This window comes from Octopus bimaculoides, chromosome 4 (genome assembly GCF_001194135.2).
Source record: "Octopus bimaculoides isolate UCB-OBI-ISO-001 chromosome 4, ASM119413v2, whole genome shotgun sequence".
Classification (NCBI taxonomy): Eukaryota; Metazoa; Mollusca; class Cephalopoda; order Octopoda; family Octopodidae; genus Octopus; species Octopus bimaculoides.
Window position 1 is genome coordinate 127,161,853 of NC_068984.1, and position 6,482 is coordinate 127,168,334.

Genomic DNA, 6,482 nt, shown 5'->3' on the forward strand with positions numbered 1-6,482 from the left:
CACCATTTTGAGCGTGGCCATTGCCAGTACCGCCTGACTGGCTCCCGTAGGATTTTCGAGCGAGATCGTTGCCAGTGCCCCTGGACTGGTTCTTGTGCGGGTGGCACATGAGATGCACCATTTTGAGCGTGGCCGTTTTCGTGCGGGTGACACGTAAAAGCACCCACTACACTCTCTGAGTGGTTGGCATTAGGAAGGGCATCCAGCTGTAGAAACTCTGCCAAATTAGACTGGAGCCTGGTGTTGCCATCCGGTTTCACCAGTCCTCAGTCAAATCGTCCAACCCATGCTAGCATGGAAAGCGGATGATGAAGATGATGATTGTTAATGAATGATGTTCAATCATAACAATCATGCAATGTTAAGACAAGAACACACATGCAAGCACACACACACACACATGTTCAATGGGCTTCTTTCAGATCTATCAAATCCACCCACAAAGCTTTGGTTTGCCTGGGACTATATGAGAAGACTATTACATGAAGTAAAGGAGACAGTAAACACACACATACACACATACAAGAGGCTTCTTTCAATTTCCATCTCCCAAACCCACTCACATGGCTTTGGTTGGCTATAGTAAAAGACACTTACCCAAGGTGCTTCATAGTGGAACTGAACCAGAGACCATATGGGTGGGAAGCAAACACCTTACTCCACAGTCAAATCTGTACCACTTCATACTTTTCATTCTCTGCCTATCTCTTTTTTTTTTTACTCAACAAGTCCTAACTATAGTTAAATGCTGGGCTGATGAAGAGTTAACAGACATTAAAATCAAGAAAGTGACACCATAAACAAATTCAAAGATTATTTTACAGTGATACAACAATATTTCTGATAGAAAAATCTTATACTTTTTCCATTTGGCCAATGGTTAAATGTTATATATCAGTAGCACTTACAAGGCAGTGGAGCTGGTAGAATTGTTAGCACACTGGATGCAATGCTTAGTGGTATTTCACCTGTTGCTATGTTCTGAGTTCAAATTCCACCAGGATTGACTTTGCCTTTTATCCTTTCAGAGTCAATAAATTAAGTACCAGTGAAACACTGGGGTTGATGTAATTGACAAGTCCCCTCCTCCAAAAATTTGAGACTATGTGCTTTTAGTAGAAAGGATGCATCATTAACACTTACTTTATATATTCTCCAACACCAATATTTATGAAACCTGTTCTTTGTTATTTATAATTAGGTAAATTATGTTCTGCATACTCTAAGTTATATATTTAACACTTTCATAATTCACTTACATATTCTTTATTATCTGTTCAACCAATATTATCATTTAATCTTCTATTACATGTAAAACATTCTCCAGTACCTTTACATATATTTTTTTTTTGTCATCACTGATACAATGAAACATCAGCTGATGAATGTTGCCAGCCACACCCAACTAAAACAAGCTGTAAATGAACTAATGAAAATTAATACACAAATGAATAGATTGCATACAATATAGTTCCTTGGTTAGAAAGCTGTTCATTTTGCTAAGAAATATTAACTCTATGGATGCCATAGTCTCGCTTCACTTAATCAAACTTAGAATCAAAGGCATTCCTGTTGTGACCATCCCATCTTTTTTTCATTGTCAGGTTTATTTCCAGGACTATGTTATACAAAGAACTTTTCCTTTTTGTTTTTTTTGAAAATGCTAGGGTATGATTTGAGGGAGACTTGGTTGCTATTTCTAGCAGATATAGTGACCACATAGAAACGCCCCCACCTCTAGTAAACAGTTTGATATATTCATTTGCAGATAGATATTAAGAAAAATATCAAGTCTTTTTGCTTGCTTGTTCTATTTTTAATTCATTTAAAGCAATATATTTCATTTCAATGGAATACTTAAGCAGTTATGTGCACATCACTTAACCAACTGACATTATTCACTGTTGTTCCATTACATGATTATTTCTTGTTGCTCTATTATATAATCTTCACTTCATACAGAAAGAGAAACTCTTCACTTCCAACAGTGATGTAAGTACTCTAAACTTCCTCTACTGTCTATGAATCCAACCTAATCCCTTGTTATACATCTAACATTAATTACATTGCCTGTATGAATGCACATAAGCCTATGTTATCATCATATAACAATATTATAAAAATAGCATGACCTAATGAGGGTATCTTTACATAGCCACTGACTGTCAAAAATAGTAGCCATACCTCTATCAAACTACACCGATACTGGTGTAGTTACACTTAGAAAAGTCTGGAAACTGAACTTACTACTTCATGATTTTGAGCCTGATGCTCTTCATGCACCTTCATAAACAACAACAACATTGTAAGAGCAAAGTAACATAATTTCCTCTCGTTAGCAGAGCAAAACTGTAATTGCTCTCTCTATGAAGAGCAATTTGACTCAATGCTCCTAAGTCTTTCAAATCAATGTTTATTTCTAATATTTTCATTCCTTTTATTTCTTTACCTTATTCCTCTAAAATATATTTTGGCTTACTTCTAGACTCTTTTACTTGTTTCAGTCATTTGACTGCAGCCATGCTGGAGCACCGCCTTTAGTCGAGCAAATCGACCCCAGGACTTATTCTTTGTAAGCCTAGTACTTATTCTATCGGTCTTTTTTGCCGAACCGCTAAGTTACGGGGATGCAAACACAACAGCATCGGTTGTCAAGCGATGTTGGGGGGGGGGGACAAACACAGACACACAAACACACACACACATATATATATACATATATACAACAGGCTTCTTTCAGTTCCCATCTACCAAATCCACTCATAAGGCTTTGGTCGGCCTGAGGCTATAGTAGAAGATACTTGCCCAAGGTGCCATGCAGTGGGACTGAACCCGGAACCATGTGGTTGGTAAGCAAGCTACTTACCACACAGCCATTCCTGCACCTATGCTATTAAAATAATTCCCATTATTTTTTCCTCACACTTACCCAGTTACAAAATCAAATACATTTCCATTAACATTTTTTAAAAAAACTTTTTCAATGAGTTTTTTTTTTATCATTTCTTTTGTTTCCTTTTTGTTGCTCCCCCACTTTTTGTTTTTAGACATTTTACACTTAATTTTAACTTTCACACTGTGTCCCCTCTCTTGTCTCTTCTACCACTACTACAACTGACATTGCTCCTTTGAACTTGCTAACTAAACATACTATCTTTACCAAAACCTACTTATTCATTTCTCCTCCAGATAAAAATCATTTTATCCAATCTTTCTTCCTAAGAATTGCATCTAAATGTTGATCCCTTTCAACCCCTGTTTTTTTTCTTTTGTTTTCGTTTTTGTCTTCAGTAAAATAGCACTAAACTGTTCAAATTAGACATTGACAATAATAACCATATCCAGTTGTTTTTATCTTTCAGTTTAGGAGGAAAGTAAACCGATAATGCTGCTCCAAATATTCTCTCTCTTTTATATTCAGACCAGCCAGATCCAGCTTCTCATACCAACTTGACAATGTCATTTTAAAAGCATACTATCACATCATCAAAATCTTGAGGCTACAAGTAATGCATGATTAATTCAAAACAATGTGAATAAATAAACATTATATTTGACAGAATAATCTGAACATTAAAGGATTAAAGTATAATATTTTCTTCTTTTTCCTACATTTTCTGCCTTCTCTTTCAGTCACTTCTCTGCCTTTTCCAGATCCAGGTGTACTCCCTGCCATTACATCAGATTTTTCAATAACAAAGTGTTAGCGCTTTTCAAAGTTATTTCTTTAGAAACCAAATCTATAATCTCTCCTGTATAGCTAGAGTGTATAACACCCACTCCAAAAAAAAATTCTATGCTAATTTAATTTTTCAGAACTCACATTTTATGGCACACAAATTCATTTTATCATATGTGCATTTTTGCTGACAAAGACCATCACTAGTTTTATCAAACTCTAGTGTTTTTCCTTTGTTAATTCTCTTATGCTAATCTTGAGATATTTGGTTTCTGAAGCCATATTAATGGTAATCCATCCATCCATCTAGAGAGTGGGCGGGTGAGAGAGAGAGAGAGGGAGAGGAGGTGAGTGAATATATGAGAGAAAGAGATTACATTGTTAATCTACATAATTTTGAAATCAATTATATGATAGAACTCAAAATGTAAAAATTTCCATGACTAATTACTTCATTATATACATCAGATAATTCAACAATATAAGAAACCAAGAAATGTGTTCCAGACTTGAATTCAGCAACACTCCCAATGAATTTACAAAAGCACAGTGAGAAAACTTCCTGGCTTTTATGAGTAGCATTAACATAGAAATGTTTAATTATGGTTTTGTTTTACTTACATCTTTTACGGATACACTTTTATATTTAAAGTCCCAAATTTGCTGACAAGACATGCACCCTTTATTTTTAAATGTACCAAAAAATTGTTCCACATCCAATGTGGCTGTATTATGGATGGGAGAGTGAATGGTGTAGGCTGAGGAGACTATTACTAATAATGGTTTCAAATTTTTGCACAAGGCCAGCAAATTCTGGGGATTGGGCAAGTCAATTACATCAGCCCCAGTACACAACTGGTACTTATTCTATCGACCTTGAAAGTATAAAAGGCAAAGTTGACCTTGGCAGAATTTGAACTCGGAACATAAAGCTAGACAAAATGCCACTAAGCATTTTGCCTGGCATGCTAACGATTCTGCTAGCTTGCTACCTTAAGATTATTACTAACAATAAAACATTGAAAACAAAACCAAAATATCACAGTCTGTTAGCACAAATTTATGAAAAATTGGGTTGTTTACTGTAGCCATATATAACCAATACCTGATATATGTGTTACATAATTTAATGACTACGTTACTTTTAAGAAACATTTTTTAATTATCTCCATGAAAAAAATTCTCCTAGAGAGATGAAAAGAATTGCTAATAAACTTTCATCTGCTTGTCAGCTATTTGCAATGAATGGGTGATAACCCCCCGCCCCAAAGCAGTGACATGCCACCCTGATGGCCAATTGTGGCTGCATAAAACAACATAGCCAGAAATATGAGTTTTACACCTTGTATGGCGATTCTCTAGGCCAAAATATAAGCAACTATATTGTTGAGCTGAAAAATGACAGAGCTGAAATGTGGTATACCTACAATGTAGTTTATTTGTGATAAATCTATAATTTCATACTTTATTCTAGTATACTGTCATAATATTGTATTTAGATGCACAATATCACACATTTTCCTCGACAAATCCAACTTAAAATATTTTTCAATCTGCGTATGATGAAACATATTAGATTTATTTTTTTCCACAAAATATACTTGGAAAATAGGGATGCATCTCATGTTAGAGTACATTTTATATGCTAGTAAATACAATAATTGATTTTACAGTTGGGTTCCTTTTTTACTGCTAAGCAAGTCAACTGTGAAGTAAGGGTGAGTGGAACCTGTTATAGTTTTTCATCAAGTCAACTGAAATGGACATTACTGTATACATAACTCATGAGTGCAACCTTAGGGCCTTAATTAAGATTTGAGCTTATGCAACTCAGCACTTAAACCTTGAACCATAATGCCACAAGCTAATGAATGAGCCTCTATGTAGCTTCTCAGTCTACTAGAAATAGTAGCCAAATTTCTCTCAAACCGCAATTAAAAAAAAAACAGGACACATTGGATAATGCAGTCCTAAATACTTGTTTGCTTGTTTGCTTCATGCTTTTGATGGGACAGGAGTCATCTCAGATTAGTAGTCCCAAAGGTGTCATCATGTATAGAGCTGACCCACTCCACCAGTGATCCCCATTACAGGTAGTTCCATGCCAGCCTGCCAAACAGTACTGTTTACCCCTTTCCCTTTCCCTACAAAGAAGATGCCAGTGCCCTCTTAAGCTTTGAATCACTAGGTCTGATAAGATGATCCATAAATCAGAAACAAAAAAACAAATAAAATCAGTGACAGTTAAAAATCTGCTTAGAATTATTTACTAGCCTGTATGGTCTGGCTAAGTCAAAATGGTTTTTTGTATTCTTCCTTTCTACTTGGAGTGTTTAAATGTAGTTATAAAAATATGTCCTTCTGTTGAAATGTAATTTCAGTAAATTTCTATATCTTTGTGCAGCTGAGGATTGCACTGCATTTTATATTTGATGTAATGTTCACATTGCTTAATTAAACGGAGTTGCATGAAACGATTGTACTGCATTAACTTTGGATATCCTTGTTGCTTATTTTGACTATATATATATATATATACACTCTCTGAGTGGTTGGCGTTAGGAAGGGCATCCAGCTGTAGAAACTCTGCCAAATCAGACTGGAGCCTGGTGTTGCCATCCGGTTTCACCAGTCCTCAGTCAAATCGTCCAACCCATGCTAGCATGGAAAGCGGACGTTAAACGATGATGATGATGATGATGATGATATATATATAGTGTAGTATATTGCCACTTAAGTGTGGTTGAACCCTAGGGGTGGATGTTACTGTTGCTTTTAGCCCCAGGAGGACATCTCCTCCAGC

At 35.7% G+C, this 6,482-nt stretch overlaps 1 protein-coding gene across 3 annotated transcripts in view; it reads right to left on the reverse strand.

The window, feature by feature from the left end:
- Positions 1-6,482, reverse strand: part of LOC106871170 (uncharacterized) — a 103,057-nt gene that overhangs the window by 31,829 nt on the left and 64,746 nt on the right. The window lies entirely within an intron of this gene.